Raw genomic sequence first — 20,731 nt, forward strand, 5'->3', positions numbered from 1 at the left:
CGAACACCCCACTCTCTTTCTTTTTTATTAACATGTTTGTTCTTATACATTTTTAGATTTAGGCATTAAATAAAACGTTTTTCCATACTACTGCGGATGCTGTAATCTTTCATCCTTATGCTAAAAGGAATATTTTGCTCATGCACATTTTTGAAAGCTGAATAAAACATGTAAAAATGAATCTCTTTTTGACTGCAAAAAATCACTCTAAATAGCGTATGTCCATATACAGCTATTACACACTGTAAGCGCTAATTCTCCAAGTCTAGCTTCAGTAGAATGAGGAATGCCATTTACAATTGTCACATTGGAAGAGATTCTTTACTTTTTGCTTGATAGTTACTTTTATAACAGTTAAGAATGTTTTTATTTTATTTTCCATGTAATTTCTGAATCCACTGCAGGCAAATTAATGCATCTTTAACATTTAATTCAAAATTTTCTTTTTTACTTTTAGCAAAACACATCACTTAACATTAGCAATTTAGCAGTATTTCTTCCAGCAGGGCACCTTGCTGAATAAGGTGTTTCTTTTGCAATGATGATATACCCCTGGCAGTACCTGCAGAGAATATTTTCATCTGCCTCTAAGTGCTTGTAAAGTCTGTTAGATTAAGGACATTGATGGATGAAGGTATTTGAAAAACTTGACATTCAACTTGCAGGAGGTAGAAGACAATGTTATAAGGAGATGGAACAGGCTGGACATGGGAAGAATTAGCTGTTAGCTTTACTCATGAGAACAATCCAGAAACACAAGTACATTTTCATCAATGAAGAAAACAAAAAGACAAAGAACCAGAGGCATAACTAGGGTTTTGGTTCAGGGGGGCGAAACTTCTAAGTGGGCCCCTAACCAGGTAACCCTGATTATAACTGGGTGATGCACCCTAATAGTGGAGGAGAACCTCAGCAGATGACTGCGCTGTTACTGAAAATAACCTCTATATAAAGACCAGTTTTGATATTACCACCATATGGTCAGTGGTAGATACCAGCCCTACAGAACATATAAGAGATCACAGCACAGTTACAGATAATGACTTACTGCTGATGGTATTTCTGATGAGGTCGTTCACTTTTCACGTCTTTTCCATCTGGCCCAGACTGACAGGACAACTTCTTTCAGCCAAGACTCGGCAGCAGAGATTACAATAAGACTTTTTTGTGGTCGCCATTATTCGAAGAATAACGCCCAATTGAGTAACATAATTATTCCGAGGTCTATTGATTAAAATCTACTTTGTTACTGGAACAATCCCTATAATAGTGCTAGAGCTTGCAGGTTTTGTATGATGAGAATCTAAACTAGCTTACCATCTTGTTGCATTGCATTGCTTCATGGTACTTGCATAGCACAAAACTAAGTATTCACAATATTTACATAGTTGTAAATATACTTAACAGATCTTATTGTGTTAGTAGAATTTTTTCTCGGGAATTGAACTTATCCTACATAAACACATTTACAATGGTTTCTTTCTTGTTTACGAAGATAAGGCTTGTGATTATGTTTTTAGTGTATCAGGATTAAAAACTAAATGGAGCATTTTATTGAGGAGATATTGATCCAAAGGTATTGTCCAAGTAAATGGAAAGAGTTTCTCCAGGTAATCCTGTTAACCCCTTCATGACCTTGGGATTTTTCGTTTTTCTGTGTTCGTTTTTCACTCCCCTCCTTCCCAGAGCCATAACTTTTTTATTTTTCTGTCAATTTGGCCATGTGAGGGATTACTTTTTGCGGGACGAGTTGTACTTTTGAAAGACATCATTGGTTTTAGCATGTCATGTACTAGAAAATGGGAAAAAAATTCCAAGTGCAGTGAAATTGCAAAAAAAGTGCAATCCCACACTGATTTTTTGTTTGGCTTTTTTGCTAGGTTCACTAAATGCTAAAACTGACCTGCCATTATGATTCTCCAGGTCACTACGAGTTCAATTCCAAACTTTGCTAAAAAACAAAATAAAAAAATGCACCATTTTCCGATACTCGTAGCGTCTCCATTTTTCATGATCTGGGGTGGGTTGAGGGCTTATTTTTTGTGTGCCGAGCTGGCGTTTTTAATGATAGCATTTTGGTGCAGACACATTCTTTTGATCGCTCGTTATTGCATTTTAATGCAATGTCACGGCAACCAAAAAAACGTAATTCTAGCGTTTCTAATTTTTTTCTCGCTTCGCTGTTTAGCGATCAGGTTAATGCTTTTTTTTATTGATAGATCGGGCGATTCTGAATGCGGTGATACCAAATATGTGTAGGTTTGATTTTTTTTTTAATTGATTTATTTTGATTGGGGCGAAAGGGGGGTGATTTAAACTTTTATTTTTTTTATTTTTTTTCCACATTTTTTTAAACTTTTTTTTTACTTTTGCCATGCTTCAATAGCCTCCATGGGAGGCTAGAAGCAGGCACAGCATGATCGGCTCTGCTACATAGCAGCGATCTGCTGTTCGCTGCTATGTAGCAGAAAATCAGATGTGCTGTGAGCGCCGACCACAGGGTGGCGCTCACAGCTGCCGGGGATCTGTAACCATAGAGGTCTCAAGAACCTCTATGGTTACAATACTGAAGCATCGCCGACCTCCGATCATTTGACAGGGGTCGGCGATGCCGTCATTTTTGGCCGCCCGGCCGGATGCAGTAGTTAAATGCCGCTGTCTGCGTTCGCGATCGCGATCGCGATTCTGCCAGCGCCTATTGCGGACACATGTCAGCTGTTCAAAACAGCTGACATGTCCCGGCTTTGATGCGGGCTCACTGCCGGTGCCCGCATCAAAGAGGGGCTTCTGACCTCGGACGTACTATCCCATCCGAGGTCAGAAAGGGGTTAATGTGGTGAGAGAGAAATTTTATGTCCCGATCCATCAAGATCGGCGATTTATACAGTTGTCTTGAGGTGGCGTGCTGCAGTCAAATACTGATTCAATAAGAGCCATGCAACTCACCACAAATCTTACTCTTTAGTGACTGAAGTAAGAGTTCTTGCATAAGAAATGTCACAGCCTGTCATGAGTTGGATGAGTTTTGTGGTTATACCCTCACCGCATTGTCTTGCCCTAGCAACTCCCATTTTGCAAATCTTGTAGAATCTAATGTGAAAACACCACAAGGGCTAACATTTGTACACAACTCTGAGTTGCAGCTTTTTGAAGTAATATACTGAAGAATTTTGACAAAATTGTTTGATGAATTGGGACCTAAAAGTTTGGGATAAGATTTTTTTTTTTAATATTTGATGAAAGGTGAACAAGACCTGTCGGATCTCAACGAATGTATATTTTAGGTTAGAAATAAGTAATCAGCATATGTTATCTTGTTTTGTAATGTATTTAAATCCTTGAATATTTGTTTTTTTTCATGAATAAATTGAGAGTCTTGATAACTAATGTAATAATTAATGGACAACCTTGAACATTTCCATTTTTGATTGCAACAAAATGTAATAGGGTATTGCCTGTATGAAGTATGGTAGAATATCAAATTTCAACACAGTTTTTCCATAAAATCAATGCTGTAAATATAAGGAAAAAATACTATTTTTTGCTTTTTTGCCACAATTTTTCTTTCTGCATTCCAGTAAATCATATGATAAAATAAATGGTGTCATTCAAAAGTACAACTTGTCCCAAATAAACAAGCTCTGACACGGCATATCAACTGAAAAATAAAAAAAGTTATGGCTCTTGGAATAGGGGGAGTAAAAAAACAAAGCAACAAAACTGAAAATAACCCGGTCTTTCATGGGTTAAGCAATTAAAGAAAAACAATATAAATGCCTCAAAGCAACTAATATAACAATTGGTTTCTTCAAAACAAGACAAAATTCCCCACAAAATTTTTTATTTTAGCTCAAAATTTTGTATTTTCATAAGGGTAACAAGAGAAATTGCACTATACAATTTGTTTTGCAATTTCTCTTCAGTACACCAATACCCCATATGTATGGAAATACTACTTTTAAGGTACAGTGGAAAGCTCAGAAGGCAAGGAGCGACAGATTTTACTGTTATGGCTTGCAGGTGCTATGACCCAAAGGGAGAGTCCATGAGGTGCCAGAACATAAAAAAAAACATACTGTAAGTGACCCCCTTTTACGAACTACACCTGTCAATGAAATCATCTAGGGGTGTAGTGATTGCATTGTCACCATGGGTGTGTCACGGAATTTTATACCAAATATAGGGGGCTTCCATATTACTGGTACCACAAAGGCTCTGGAAAAGTGAAATGACTCCTTACCCACCAAAAGAAATTTAGCTAATTATCCGCTCCCAAATCCAAATGCTCCCCTCCCTTCTGAACCCCGCAGTATCCCTAAACCACATATTGCATCCACGTTTGACATTTCTGAAGCGATAAGAGCCCAACTAAATTACGGGTGTATGCCTCCAGAATGGGTTGGGCATAACATACTGGTGACTGCAATGTGCTGGGCACTAGCGCATACTGCTCATTACAATGGCAGTTTTCAATTTTCACTCGGCAATATTCATTGCTGCTTGTTTCTGGAATATACTCATGAAGTCAATATCATCACTACACATGTAGATAAATTCCCCAAGGGGTATAGTTTCCCAAATGGGGTAACTTGATGGGTATTCTGCTTTTCTAGCAATTAGGGGCTCTATATATAGAGTTCACAAATTGTTCTCAGAAAATCTGCGCTCCAGGAGGCAAATAGTGCTACGTTCATCTCGAGTCTCTCCGTATGGCTAAGTAGTACTGTACAGCCTCACATGGGGTATTGCCACGTTCAGTAGAAATTGTGGGACAAATTTTGGTGCCATTTTTCCCACTTCTTGTGTGAAAATGTAAAATCTTTGGCTAAAACAAAATGTTGGTGGTAAAAATGTAGTTATTTTGTCTTCACTTCCCAATGGTATAAAATTATGTGTCAATATGATCACTGCACCCCTAGATGAATTCATTGAGAGGTGTAGTTCATAAAATGAGGTAATTTATGGGGAGTTCTGCTGTTCTGGCACCTTATGGGCTCTCCCAGTGGGTCATGGCACCTGAAAACCATAACAGTAAAATCTGGCCTTCTTAGCTTTGCACTGTGCCTGAAAAATATTTCCCGATTCCATGTAGGGTATGTTAGGCATCGGGATCTTCCCGCTGCATGGGATAGATACCAAGCATTCTCTGTTTCTGCAGTATCCCATTCTGGTCCAGCCGCTGCGGGTGCTGCTCAGCACAGACTTCAGTCCCAGCATCTTGCTCAGGCCTGTGGTGTACGCTTGGTTACTGCTAGCTCTCCAGCCAAGACTATAGTAACCAGTGATATGCAGGTGCTGCCTTGCACTCAGGAGTCTAAGTCCAGAAATGACCTTACTGAGCATGTCCATGACGTGGGGTCTTCTCATTGGTGTTCGGACGTTAGCTGCTCTGGTGATGTGGCAGCACCAGATTGGCCTGCGGGCAATGTCTCACTCGAATTGGCGTGAGTGTTTGGGGAGGAGCCTAATGTATAAAAGGCTCTCAGAGGCACACGTGGGAATGCTAGTGTCATTCAAGTTTTTGTGTGTGTGGATGGATGCTCTACCACTCTGTCTGTACGTGTTGTGTGTCTGTCTCAGCTTGAATCCTGTACACATTAGCAGGCAGGTTGCAGACTTATGCGGTATCATTCCTATGGCTCACACCAGAGTCTTTAGTCTGCTGCATGCTTAGGGTGCCAGATAGGCACAGGTTCCGTAGCGTCTGGACTAAGGGGTATCAGCCGCTTGACTTAGCATCTGTCTTGTTCATGTGTGCGATTGACACAGTTCATTTACAGAGCAAGTTCAACCCTCGTGCTATGTTTCACTGTAGACAAAGGATTTGGTTAGCTCCAAACTTCATTAATCCTTTGGAACCTCCAGCTCTGAAGAGTGTCCATGTGGAGCCCAAGGAATCCTCACGGGCAAAATCTTACTCTCACCCTGTATGTCCACTACCAATCTGCTTTGTCTATAGGCAGGCTGGTCATTACACCAATAGGTGTTCCAGGCATCAGGGACGTCCACGTCTTGTGGCTGTCAGAGGAGGCTCATTTGCCACAGTAGATTTGTCCTCCAAATTAACTTTTAAGGTATCCCTTTCATATGGGTCAACTAACCTCAATTCAGAGGCTTGCGTGGATTCCGGGACTGAGGGCAATTTTCTGTCTTCTAACTTCACCCAAAGGCATGCAATCCCCTTAGTGATGCTCCCTAAGCCATTCACCATCCAAGTGGTTAATGGGTCTGTCCTTCCTTCTCAAATTACCCATCAGACTATATGTCTTACCCTCATGATGTCTCCAAAACATCATGAAATTATCTCATTTTTAGTAATCTCTGAGGGCATGGATGAGGTACTGCTAGGCATACCTTGGTTGCACCGCCATTCACCTTATATAGATTGGGCAAAAGCGAGCATACTGGGATAGGGTAGTTTATGTGAGCGACAATGTCTTGGGGCCAATGCTATGGCTGGTTCATCTGAAGTCACAACCGATCTAAACTCCCTGCCTAGGCATTACTGGTAACAAATATCCTCTGCTTTTCATCTCCGAGCTTTTTTGATAGGCTACGGGGTGCTAGGATATTTACGAAGTTGGACTTTCATGGGGCTTATGATCTTATTCGTACACGTGATGGGGACAAATGGAAGACCGCCTTTAATACGAGGGATGACCATTATGAGTACTTGGTAATGACATTCGGTCTCCATTATTCCCCCGCAGTCTTTCAAGACTTCGTTAATGACATCTTTCAGGAATTGTTATCCACATCTGTGGTGGAATATCTGGATGACATACTCATCTATTCCCCAGATGTTGATACTCACCGTATAGATGTCTGCAGAGTTTTTGAGCTCTTACGCACCAATTCCCTTTATGCCAAACTGGAGAAGTACATGTTTGAGCAGGACTCCCTACAATTTCTTGGGTACATTATCTCGACCAAGGGTTTAGCTATGGACCCTGCCAAGCTGGAGTTGGTATTAAACTGGCAGGAACCTCATTCCCTTAAAGCAGTGCAGCGCTTTATGAGATTCATCAGTTATGACCGTCAGTTAATTCCCCACTTCTCCACTTTAGCAGCTCCATTGGTAGCCCTCACCAAGAAGGGAGCTAATCCTCAGCAGTGGTCTGAGGAGGTCTCCAAAGCCTTTACCTCCCTGAAGTCCCATTTCGCTAGGGTGCCAGTTCTGCATCTGCCCGATAGTGATAAATTTTTATCTTGGAGGTGGATGCCTCTTCCATTGGGGCTAGGGCAGTCCTGTACCAAAAGGATGCTCAAGGCCAGAGACATCCATGCTTCTTTTTTGCCAAGACCTTTTCGCCTGCGGAAAGGAATTATTCCATTGGGGACAAGGAGTTGCTCGCTATGAAATTGTTTTTTTTTGGAATGGAGACATCTCTTGGAGAAAGCTCGGCATCCCTTTAAGGTCTTTATGGAAACAAAAATCTTCTTTACCTTCAGATTGCCCAAAGGCTGAATTCTCGCCAGGCCAAGTGGTGTTTATTCTTCTCCCGATTCAATTTTACCATCCATTTTTGGGGAGAATAACTTGCGTGCTTATTCCTTGTCCCGTTCTGTAGTCTCATCCGAGGATGGAGATGAGCCACGTCTTTTAGTCACTTCAGAGAGCCTTTGGTGTCTCTAGAGCAGGTACCTCTGAGCAAAACCTATGTACCCCCTAATCTGCGGCCAGAGGTTCTTTCATGGGCACACACCTGGGTCGCCATTTCGGCATTAAAAGGAACACGGAACTTCTTGAGAGGTCTTTTTGGTGTCCACAGATAGAGTGAGATGTCAGGAACTATGTGCAAACCTGCATCTCAAGTGCCAAGAATCGGCCTTCGAGGCAGAGACCCACGGGCTTGCTCTATCCCTTGCCTGTGGCAGATAGGCCCTGGGAGATGGTTGGGATGGACTTCATAGTGGACTTGCCTCAGTCTCACAATAATAAGGTAATTTGAGTTGTCGCTGATCATTTCTTTAAAATGGTACACCTGGTTCCTCTTCATCGAATACCATCCGCACTGGCTCTAACTGTATTGTTTATCAAACATGTGTTCCACCTTCATGGAATGTCTGACAAGATTGTAAGTGATCGGGGTCCTCAATATGCATCTCATTTCTGGAGGGAGCTTTGTCGGCTGCTCAGTATAGAGCACAACACATGTGAACGTTCAGGTCAGTGCGTTACCACAGGTCAGTGGGTAACGCACTGACCTGGATGTTCACATGTGTTGTCGCCATTCTGGAGGTAAAATTTATCACATTACATTCTGCTATTCTGGATATGATGGAAGCGGATATATGTACAGCACTACTGGCCACAATGATAATGCCAGGGGGATATTTACCTGAATTATGCCCAATATAGACTCCTCAATAGTGTTGAGCATTCCAATACCGCAAGTATCGGGTATCGGCTGATACTTGCGGTATCGGAATTCCGATACCGAGTTCCGATATTTTTGTGATATCGGAAATCGGAATCGGAAGTTCCCAGTGTATGGTTCCCAGGGTCTGGAGGAGAGGAGACTCTCCTTCAGGCCCTGGGATCCATATTCATGTAAAAAATAAAGAATTAAAATAAAAAATATGAATATACTCACCCCTCCGGCGGACCCTGGACCTTACCGATGTAACCGGCAGCCTCCGTTCCTAAGAATGAGGAGTTTAGGACCTGCGATGACGTCGCGGCTTGTGATTGGTCGTGTGAGTGGTCACATGAGCGGTCACGCGACCAATCACAAGCCGCGACGTCATCGAAGGTCCTAAACTCCTCATTCTTAGGAACGGAGGCTGCCGGTTACATCGGTAAGGTCCAGGGGCCTCCGGAGGGGTGAGTATATCGATATTTTTAATTTTAATTCTTTATTTTTTACATGAATATGGATCCCAGGGCCTGAAGGAGAGTTTCCTCTCCTTCAGACCCTGGGAACCATCCAGGATAGCTTCCGATACTTGTGTCCCATTGACTTGTATTGGTATCGGGTATCGGTATCGGCGATATCCGATATTTTTTGGGTATCGGCCGATACTATCCGATACCGATACTTTCAAGTATTGGAAGGTATCGCTCAACACTAGTGTTGAGCATTCCGATACCGCAAGTATTTAAAATTTTAAAATTTTAAAATGCGCGCGTGTCCAGCCTCCCAGCTTGTGATTGGTTGACCGCGACGCAACCAATCACAAGCCGGGACGTCACGGGAGGCTGGACAAGCGCTCATTTTAAAATGTGCGCGTGTCCAGCCTCCCGGCTTGTGATTGGTTGACTGCGATGCAACCAATCACAAGCCGGGACGTCACGGGAGGCTGGACAAGCGCTCATTTTAAAATGCGCGCGTGTCCAGCCTCCCGGCTTGTGATTGGTTGACCGCGACGCAACCAATCACAAGCCGGGACGTCACGGGAGGCTGGACAAGCGCGCATTTTAAAATGCGCGCGTGTCCAGCCTCCCGGCTTGTGATTGGTTGACCGCGATGCAACCAATCACAAGCCGGGACGTCACGGGAGGCTGGACAAGCGCTCATTTTAAAATGCGCGCGTGTCCAGCCTCCCGTGACGTCACGGCTTGTGATTGGTTGCGTCGCCCATGTGACTGCGACGCAACCAATCACAAAGCCGGGACGTAATTTTAAAATCCTTAAGGGCCTGAAATTACGTCACGGCTTGCTGTGATTGGTTGCGTCGCCCATGTGACTGCGACGCAACCAATCACAAAGCCGGGACTTCACGTAAGGAAAGAAAAGCGCGAATTTTAAGCAAACAACGCTGCCGGTTCCCTCGGAGAGGTGAGTATAGCAATATTTTTTATTTTAATTCTTTCTTTTACACATTAATATGGTTCCCAGGGCCTGAAGGAGAGTTTCCTTTCCTTCAGACCCTGGGAACCATCAGGAATACCGTCCGATACTTGAGTCCCATTGACTTGTATTGGTATCGGGTATCGGTATCGGATTGGATCCGATACTTTGCCGGTATCGGCCGATACTTTCCGATACTGATACTTTCAAGTATCGGATGGTATCGCTCAACACTACTCAACACTAATCCTCAACGATAACTTGCTTCATTGAAAGCTAGGGCAATATTGTGGTATCACTGCTATACCCATTTGTATTGTAGTTTTTGCCCAGACGTAGGCTTCAGGTATATGCTATTAATCTTTGCTGTATCATCTATTATAGCCCTCTAGATCGCAATATCAGTATCGCAGTATCATCTATCATATCGCAGTACCGCAGTATTATTCATTTGTTATAGCCCTCTAGATCGCAACACCATTTCTTTGAAGCAGAACATGCTGCTATATACTGTATGTATATTGCCAATGTGACAAGTCCAGGTAATGGCGGTTTTTGCACTTTTGCACTTTTTGCTTGTATTTGCACACGTTCCCCATGTAATCTCAATGTTGTCCTAATAAAGTTTTTTCGTCAGAAAATAAATTTCGGATCTTTTGGTCATATTTTGTGGTCTTCCACATCCTCTCTTATTTGGTCTATGCAAACAACGACTGATCCATTTAGAGTCCATGACAACTAGCATATATGATTAGAAAAAATATTTAATGTGTTAATGATATGATGCTGCTAAGTAGTATTCTTGTTTTGGTATTGCACTCAGGAAAAAATAGACCTCAGTTTGTGGTAAAAAAAAAAAAAAAAACTATTAGCCTTAGAAAAATTAAAAACTTGAGGCTAAAACAACATTTTAGTGGTAAAAATGTAATTTATTCTTTCTTCACCGCTCAGTGGTATAAAATTCTGTGAGGCACATGTGGTGTCAATATGATCACTGCGCCCCGAAATGAATTCATTGGAGAGTGTAGTTTGTAAAATGAGTTCACATATAGGGGATTTCTGTTGCTCCTGCACCTCAGGGGGTCTGCCAAAGTGACATGGCAGCCTCAAATTATACCAGCAAAATCTGAAATCCAATATGACACCTCTTCCATTCTGAGCTTTGCACTGTGCCTCAAAAGAAGTATTCCCCCACATATTAGGTATCAGTGTAGTCAAGAAAAATTGCACAACAAATTGAAAGGTGCAATTTATCTCATTATCCTTGGGAAATTAAAAAATTTTGGTCAAAAAGACCATTTTAAGTGGAAAAAAATATGATTTTTGATTTTCTCGGCTCTACGTTATAAACTTCTGTGAAGCACTTGGGGTTCAAAGTGCTCATCACACATCTATATATGTTCCTTGGGGTGTCTAGCTTCCAAAATGGAGTCATTTCTGGGGTGTTTCCGATCGATAGCCTCGATCTCTAAATTTTGAAGCCATCTCATTGAGCCTAATCCTACTATGTGCTTAATCTGAAACAACATGATTTACCGTCTGGTACTGGGATTCACTTCCGTCCGCTTGTTCTCAGTGCGCATTCTCTGCTCTAACATTTTGACGCATGCTCGTTGACTAATGTACCGCGCGGCCACTACATAAGGAGACACCGCATGGCATTAAGCTGCACCACACCATGCCAGCAGTTTATCCCTGTATGCACACTTCACCTCTCAACATGTATGTCCTTGTCTGTGTATGGGTGCACTGTGAGTATCAACATGTATCGTCACTTAATGGTAATTGTTATTTCACTTCTCATTTCACAGTTTATAGATACTGCCTATCCTACAGGTAATTACCTTCTTTTGCACTGTTAGTGTTTTCTTTAGTCACCTCCATATCTTGTAGATCCCTTACTGATATCTCATGTTCCCTACATTGTAATGAGGCTTTGGGATCTATTTTTCCTTTCACCCCCCCCCCCTTTTTTACTTCATTAACCTTTGTACAGTAGTATATCATGGGTTCATATAGGATTGTAAATTATTTACCCCCTCTATCAGGTTGTGATATTATTCAATCACCAGCCTATAACGATGTTCCTCTTTTATTTATTTTCTACAGCATAGATATATTTTTTTCTTTCTCCTATGGAAGACTCCTAACGGATTTGGACTGAATTATGAAAACTTAAACCCATATTGATCTCTGGATTACATGAGCTATTTTGCTTTGATTTCTATGACCAATTGTATATCTTGATTTATCTTTTCTGATTTCTTGTGTTATAGATAACCTTGAGCTCCTTGGACAGATCCTTTGAACTCATGATTCTCATTTGGTCTGACATGCACTGTGAGCTGTGAGGTCTTATATAGACAGGTGTGTGCCTTTCCAAATCAAGTCCTATCAGTTTAATTAAACACAGCTGGACTCCAATGAAAGAGTAGAACCATCTCAAGGAGGATCACAAGGAAATGGACAGCATGTGACTTAAATATGAGTGTCTGAGCAAAGGGTCTGAATACTTATGACCATGTGATATTTCAGTTTTTCTTTTTTAATAAATTTGCAAAATTGTCTACATTTCTGTTTTCTCTTCAGTCAAGATGGGGTGCAGAGTGTACATTAATGAGAAAAAAAGGAACTTTTTTGAATTTACCAAATGGCTGCAATGAAACAAAGAGTGAAAAAATTTAAAGGGGTCTGAATACTTTCCGTACCCACTGTATCTCTGTGATTTAAGAGCATGAAAATTCAAATTTGGAATATTGCTAAATTTTTCATATTATCAAAATTTTTTTACTACTATCATGAAGGACAATATGTCATGAGAAAATAATCACCGAGATTTAGTGAAGCGTTTGAGAGTTATTCTGACAGTGGTCAGAATTGTAAAAATTGGCCCAGTCATTAAAGGGAACCTGTCACCTGAATTTGGCGGGACAGGTTTGCGGTCATATGGGCAGGGTTTTCGGGTGTTTGATTCACCCTTTCCTTACCCGCTGGCTGCATGCTGGCTGCAATATTGGATTGAAGTTCATGCTGTGTCCCCCATAGTACACGCCTGCATTAGCATTAGTGTGCATGCGCTGGCGCACTATGTCCCGGAACACAGCGAAATACTTCTGGGACATAGTGCGCCGGCGCATGCACACTAATGCTTTTTGGCTTTGCCCGCAGTTGGGCAAAGCACACTGCGCGTGCGCAAGGCAAGATTGCCTTGCGCAGGCGTGTACTACGGAGGACACAGCATGAACTTCAATCCAATATTGCAGCCAGCATGCAGCCAGCGGGTAAGGAAAGGGTAAATCAAGCACCCGAAAACCCCGCCCATATGACCGCAAACCTGTCCTGCCAAATTCAGGTGACAGGTTCCCTTTAACCCCTTCATGACCCAGCCTATTTTGGCCTTCATGACCTGACCGTTTTTTGCAATTCTGACCAGTGTCCCTTTATGAGGTAATAACTCAGGAACGCTTCAACAGATCCTAGAGATTCTGAGATTGTTTTTTTGTGACATATTGGGCATCATGTTTGTGTTAAATTTAGGTCGATAATTTCTGAGTTTATTTGTGAAAAAAACGGAAATTTGGCGAAAATTTTGAAAATTTAGCAATTTTCACATTTTGAATTTTTATTCTGTTAAACCAGAGAGTTATGTGACATAAAATAGTTAATAAATAACATTTCCCACATGTCTACTTTACATCAGCACAATTTTGGAAACAAATTTTTTTTTGCTAGGAAGTTATAAGGGTTAAAATTTGACCAGTGATTTCTCATTTTTGCAACAAAATTTACAAAACCATTTTTTTAGGGACCACCTCACATTTCAAGTCTTTTTGAGGGTTCTATATGGCTGAAAATACCCAAAAGTGACACCATTCTAAAAACTGCACCCCTCAAGGTGCTCAAAACCACATTCAAGAAGTTTATTAACCCTTCAGGTGTTTCACAGCAGCAGAAGCAACATGGTAGTAAAAAATGAACATTTAACTTTTTAGTCACAAAAATGATCTTTTAGCAGCAATTTTTTTTATTTTCCCAAGGGTAAAAGGAGAAACTGGACCACAGACATTGTTGTCCAATTTGTCCTGAGTACGCTGATACCTCATATGTGCGGGTAAACCACTGTTTGGGCGCACGGCAGGGCTCGGAAGGAAAGGAGCGCCATTTGACTTTTTGAATGAAAAATTGGCTCCAATCTTTAGCGGACACCATGTCGCGTTTGGAGAGCCCCCGTGCGCCTAAACATTGGAGCTCCCCCACAAGTGACCCCATTTTGGAAACTATACCCCCCAAGGAACTTATCTAGAAGCATAGTGAGCACTTTAAACCCCCAGGTGCTTCACAAATTGATCCGTAAATATGAAAAAGTACTTTTTTTTCACACAAAATTTTTTTAGCCTCAATTTTTTCATTTTCTCATGGGCAACAGGATAAAATGGATCCCAAAATTTGTTGGACAATTTCTCCTGAGTACACCGATACCTCACATGTGGGGGTAAACCACTGTTTGGGCACATGGTAAGGCTCGGAAGGGAAGGAGGGACATTTGACTTTTTGAATGAAAAATTATCTCCATCGCTAGCGGACACCATGTCACGTTTGGAGAGCCACTGTGTGCCTAAACATTGGAGCTCCCCCACAAATGACCCCATTTTGGAAACTAGACCCTCCAAGGAACTTATCTAGAAGCATAGTGAGCACTTTAAACCCTCAGGTGCTTCACAAATTGATCCGTAAAAATGAAAAAGTACTTTTTTTCACACAAAATTTATTTTAGCCTCATTTTTTTCATTTTCACATGGGCAACAGGATAAAATGGATCCTAAAATTTGTTGGACAATTTCTCCTGAGTACACCGATACCTCACATGTGGGGATAAATCACTGTTTGGGCACATGGTAAGGCTCGGAAGGGAAGGAGCGCCATTTGACTTTTTGATTGAAAAATTATCTCCATCGCTAGCGGACACCATGTCACATTTGGAGAGCCACTGTGTGCCTAAACATTGGAGTTCCCCCACAAGTGACCCCATTTTGGAAACTAGACCCCCCAAGGAACTTATCTAGAAGCATAGTGAGCACTTTAAACCCTCAGGTGCTTCACAAATTGATCCGTAAAAATGAAAAAGTACTTTTTTTCACACAAAATTTCTTTTAGCCTCAATTTTTTAATTTTCACATGGGCAACAGGATAAAATGGATCCTAAAATTTGTTGGACAATTTCTCCTGAGTACACCGATACCTCACATGTGGGGGTAAACCACTGTTTGGGCACATGGTAAGGCTCGGAAGGGAAGGAGCGCCATTTGACTTTTTGAATGGAAAATTAGCTCCAATCGTTAGCGGACACCATGTCGCGTTTGGAGAGCCCCTGTGTGCCTAAACATTGGAGCTCCAATACAAGTGACCCCATTTTGGAAACTAGACCCCCAAGGAACTTATCTAGATGCATAGTGAGCACTTAAAACCCCCAGGTGCTTCACAGAAGTTTATAACGCAGAGCCGTGAAAATAAAAAATAATTTTTCTTTCCTCAAAAATGATTTTTAGCCCGGAATTTTTTATTTTCCCAAGGGTAATAGGAGAAATTGGACCCCAAATGTTGTTGTCCAGTTTGTCCTGAGTACGATGATACCCCATATGTGGGGGTAAACCTATGGCACACGTCGGGGTTCGGAAGGGAAGTAGTGACGTTTTGAAATGCAGACTTTGATGGAATGCTCTGCGGGCGTCAGATTGCGTTTGCAGAGCCCCTGATGTGCCTAAACAGTAGGAACTCCCCACAAGTGACCCCATTTTGGAAACTAGACCCCCAAGGGAACTTATCTAGTTGTGTGGTGAGCACTTTGAACCCCCAAGTGCTTCACAGAAGTTTATAACGCAGAGCCGTGAAAATAATAAATGTATTTCCTTTCCTCAAAAATATTTTTTTAGCCCAGAATTTTTTAATTTTCCCAAGGGTAACAGGAGAAATTTGACCCTAAAAGTTGTTGTCCAGTTTCTCCTGAGTACGCTGATACCCCATATGTGGGGGTAAACCACTGTTTGGGCACATGCCGGGGCTCGGAAGGGAAGTAGTGACGTTTTGGAATGCAGACTTTGATGGAATGGTCTGCGGGCATCATGTTACGTTTGCAGAGCCCCTGATGTGCCTAAACAGTAGAAACCCCCCACAAGTGACCCCATTTTGGAAACTAGACCCTCCAAGGAACTTATCTAGATGTGTGGTGAGCACGTTCAACCCCCAAGAGCTTCACAGAAGTTTACAACGCAGAGCCGTGAAAATAAAAAATCATTTTTCTTTCCTCAAAAATTATGTTTTAGCAAGTAATTTTTAATTTTTGCAAGGGTAACAGGAGAAATTGGACCCCAATATTTGTTGCCCAGTTTGTCCTGAGTACGCTGGTACCCCATATGTGGGGTTAAACCACTTCGGGGCTTGGAAGGGAGGGAGCACCATTTGACTTTTTGAACTCAAGATTGGCTGGAATCAATGGTGGCGCCATGTTACGTTTGTAGACCCCTGATCTGCCTAAACAGTGGAAACCCCTCAATTCTAACTTCAACGCTAACCGCAACACACCCCTAACCCTAATCCCAACTGTAGCCATATCCCTAATCACAACCCTAACCCCAACACACCCCTAACCACAACCCTAACCCCAACACAGCCGTAACCCTAATCCCAACCCTAACCCTAATCCTAACCCTAATCCCAACCCTAACGCTAATCCCAACCCTAACCACAACTGTAACCCCAACACACTCCTAACCTTATCCGTAACCCTAACCACAAGCCTAATCTTAACCCTATTTCCAACCCTAGCCCTATTTCCAACCCTAACTCTAATTCCAACCCTAACCCTAAGGCTATGTGCCCACGTTGCGGATTCGTGTAAGATTTTTCCGCACGATTTTTGAAAAATCTGCAGGTAAAAGGCACTGCGTTTTACCTGCGGATTTCCAGTGTTTTTTGTGCGGATTTGAACTGCGGATTACTATTGAGGAACAGGTGTAAAACGCTGCGGAATTCGCACAAAGAATTGACATGCTGCGGAAAATACAACGCAGCGTTTCCGCATGGAATTTTCCGCACCATGGGCACAGTGGATTTGGTTTTCCATAGGTTTACATGGTACTGTAAACCTCATGGAAAACTGCTACGAATTCGCAGCGGCCAATCCGCTGCGCATCCGCGGCCAATCCGTTGCGGATCCGCAGCCAAATCCGCACTGTGTGCACATGCCCCAACCCTATCCCTAACCCTACCCCTAACCCTACCCCTAACCCTAACCCTAACCCTACCCCTAACCCTAACCCTAGTTCTAACCCTAACCCTAGTGGAAAAAGAAAAAAAAATATTTTCTTTTTTTTTATTATTGTCCCTACCTATGGGGGTGATAAAGGAGGGGGTTATTTATTATTTTTTTATTTTGATCGCTGTGATAGAACCTATCACAGCGATCAAAATGTACTTGTAACGAATCTGCCGGCAGATTCGGCGGGCGCACTGCGCATGCGCCCGCCATTTTGGAAGATGGCGGCGCCCATGGAGAAGACGGATGGGCACCGGGAGCCTCGGTAAGTATAAGGGGGGGGAGATCGGGGCACGGGGGGGCGTCGGAGCACGGGGGGAGCGGACAGGAGGACGGGGGAGCAGAGCACAGGACGGAGGGGACTACGGGACAGATCGGTGGCTTGGGGGGGCGATCGGTGGGGTGGGGGGGGGGCTCACATCAGGGTTTCCAGCCATGGCCGATGATATTGCAGCATCGGCCATGGCTGGATTGTAATATTTCACCAGTTTTTCAGGTGAAATATTACAAATCGCTCTGATTGGCAGTTTCACTTTCAACAGCCAATCAAAGCGATCGTAGCCACGGGGGGGTGAAGCCACCCCCCCCTGGGCTGAAGTACCACTCCCCCTGTCCCTGCAGATCGGGTGAAATTGGAGTTAACCCTTTCACCCGCTCTGCAGGGACGCGATCATTCCATGATGCCACATAGGCGTCATGGGTCGGATTGGCACGGGTTTTCATGACGCCTACGTGGCGTCATGGGTCGGGAAGGGGTTAATGTGCAAAGGGGGTAAAGGGGTTAAAAAAATCTTTAAAACCTTAAACCAGTTTGCTCAGGGTATGCTAATAGTGAGAGGTGACCTTAAAATTCCTCTACATCCTCCTTCAGATACCTCCAATGGACATTCATCAGTACCACAGAGGACTATCAGATATATTAAAAAGTTGCTCTCAAATCTTCTCTTTATAGATGCTTGGAGAATTATACATCCTTAAAACAAAGGTTACTCATTTTTTTCTACAGTACACAAGAAAACCTCTAGAATAGGCTGGGGTCACACTTGCGAGCGTGATGCGAGAAACTTGAGCATCAATACCCGGCACTGCTGCCAGCACTCGGAACCGGAGTGTGCGGCTGCATAGAAATACATGCAGCCTCACACTCTGGTCCCGAGTACCAGCAGCAGTGATGGGTATTGATGCGAGTTTCTCGCATCACACTCGCAAATGTGACCCCGACCATAGATTACTTATTCATACAACATCATTTACTGAATCAGGTTAAGAAAATCACCTATGACACAATATTATAATAGGATCATGCCCCCAATTGGAAAAATGTCAAATTAATTGGAAACGCAATAATAATTTAATCTATAATGATATGATAATGATGATATCTGTGACTCTAATATCTGGGAGGCACACAAGGCTGTGCTTAGAGGCCTCTTATATAAAATTAGGCTACGGAAGAAAAATAAATAGAATCTTGCTACTGCCTTATTAAATCAAATCAAAGATTTAGTAGAGAAACATAAAACAGCCCAAACACTAACATTAGAAAAAGACCTATTTAGATTGCGAATGGAACTTAGAGACTTGTTGGGACAAGAATCTGAAAAATACCTGCAATACTTTACGTTCAAATTCTATATTCAAGCAAATAAATGCAGCAAAAATATAGCAAACATGATGAAAAAACAAACTCAGCATACATGCAATAGAACAAGGAAAAACAAGACCACATATACCATAAAACGGAAGGCATTGTCAATATCTTCAGTTCATTTTATTTAGATCTCTATAACCTCAAAATAATAAAACCTAAAACTTTCAAACGAAAAATCAGAACTAATTAATAATTATTTACAAAAAATAAAATTACCAACTCTTAGGCTACTTTCACATTAGCGTTTCCCTGATGTGCGGTTTCTTCCTCCGTGCCGGCATGCGGCCTGTGTATCTATCTTTAACATTAGGTACGCAGGTCGTGTGGCTGTATGCGGAGGCTGCCACATGCGTCGTTTTGATGATGCGGCGACCAGCGTAGGACGCAGCCTGTAGCATTTTTTTTTTTCGGCATCGTCAAAACGACGATAAGATAAAAAGATAGGTACGGAGGTCGCATGCGGGCCGCATGCAGAAGTAGGCGGAGCTAGCAGTGGAGGTGCGGCCGGGGGCGGGGCTTCACGGAGGAAGTTTGCAGCCTGCCGCACATCAGGGAAACGCTAATGTGAAAGTAGCCTAACAGATCAGCAAAAGCAACTTCTGAATAGTCCAGTCACAATGGACAAACTAAAATTTTGCCATGAAATCAAGCCCCAAAGGGAAAAGTCCAGGCCCAGATGGTTACTCTATAGAGTACTGTAACATTTTTCAGGGAAGATCTCTCCCCAATACTACAATAACATAACCAAAACAAATCCTTTTAATATAGAAGCCCTCTCCACCCACATCACACTTATCAGAAAAGATGGGAACGACCCTACTATCCTATTTCTTTGATAAATAGCAACATAAAACTCTATGCAAAAATCTTGGTCAGTAGAATACATACCTTATTACCTGAATGGGTCACCCTTGAGAAGGTGAGCTTTATGAGAAGTAGGGAAGCCAAAGATAACATCATCAAAACTCTAAACAGTATTAACTTTGCAAAATTTAAAAATATACAAATTGCTTTATTATCGATTGATATTGAAAAGACATTTGAGCATATTGACTGGGAATTTATAGCAAAAGCGCTGGCAAAGTATGGCTTCCCTGCCCCTTTCATTGAAAAAATACTAGCTCTCTATTGTAAACCTTCAGCTTGGCTGAAGATCAATAGTGAACTATCTTCTAGTTTTGAGATCAAGAACGGGACGAGACAGGGCTGCCCTATCTCTCCCCTGTTGTTTGTCCTTGTTATGGAAACTTTCTTTAAAAAAAATAAGTTAAAATCCTATAATCCAAGGTATAGCATGTAGTAAGGCTGATTTCACACTTGCGTTAGGGTTAGGGTTAGGGTTAGGATCCCTAGTAACCCAAGGGTTAGGGTTAGGGTTAGGGTTTTCTTGTTTTTTTTGTGTTTTCTTGTGTTTTTCTATAAAAACGCATGCGTTTTTACCGCAAGAAAACGCATGTGCTTAAAAACGCATGCGTTTACATAGACAGCAATACATTTTTTTGCCACAAATAAACGCATGCACTTTTTTGCGGCAAAAAAACGCCGCTAGAAATTACTACAGGTTGCATTTCTGCAACTAAACGCATGCGTCAAAAAACGCATGCATTGCTGAAAACACGTCAAAACGCATGCTAAAAAACGCATGCGTTTTTTAATGTTAAGTATAGAAAAAAACCGCATGCGTTTTTTAGCGCTAAAACGCTGCAGATCAAAACGCAAGTGTGAAACCAGCCTAAAAGAACATAAAATAGCTGCATTTGCAGACAATGTCCTCTTCTACCTCACAGACCCATGGAAATCCATTAAACCATTACTCCAAGAAATGAGAGCATTTGATGTTGTTTCAAATTTTAAAATAAACTTTTTTAAGTCTGATTTGCTAAATATTAATGTCAAGCCCGAAAACTTATCCAAAATATCTCCATTCAAAAATAATTGTTCCCACATTACATACCTAGGGACCAAGACCAGCAA

The sequence above is a fragment of the Ranitomeya variabilis genome, chromosome 1, assembly GCF_051348905.1.
Source record: "Ranitomeya variabilis isolate aRanVar5 chromosome 1, aRanVar5.hap1, whole genome shotgun sequence".
NCBI classification, from domain to species: domain Eukaryota; kingdom Metazoa; phylum Chordata; class Amphibia; order Anura; family Dendrobatidae; genus Ranitomeya; species Ranitomeya variabilis.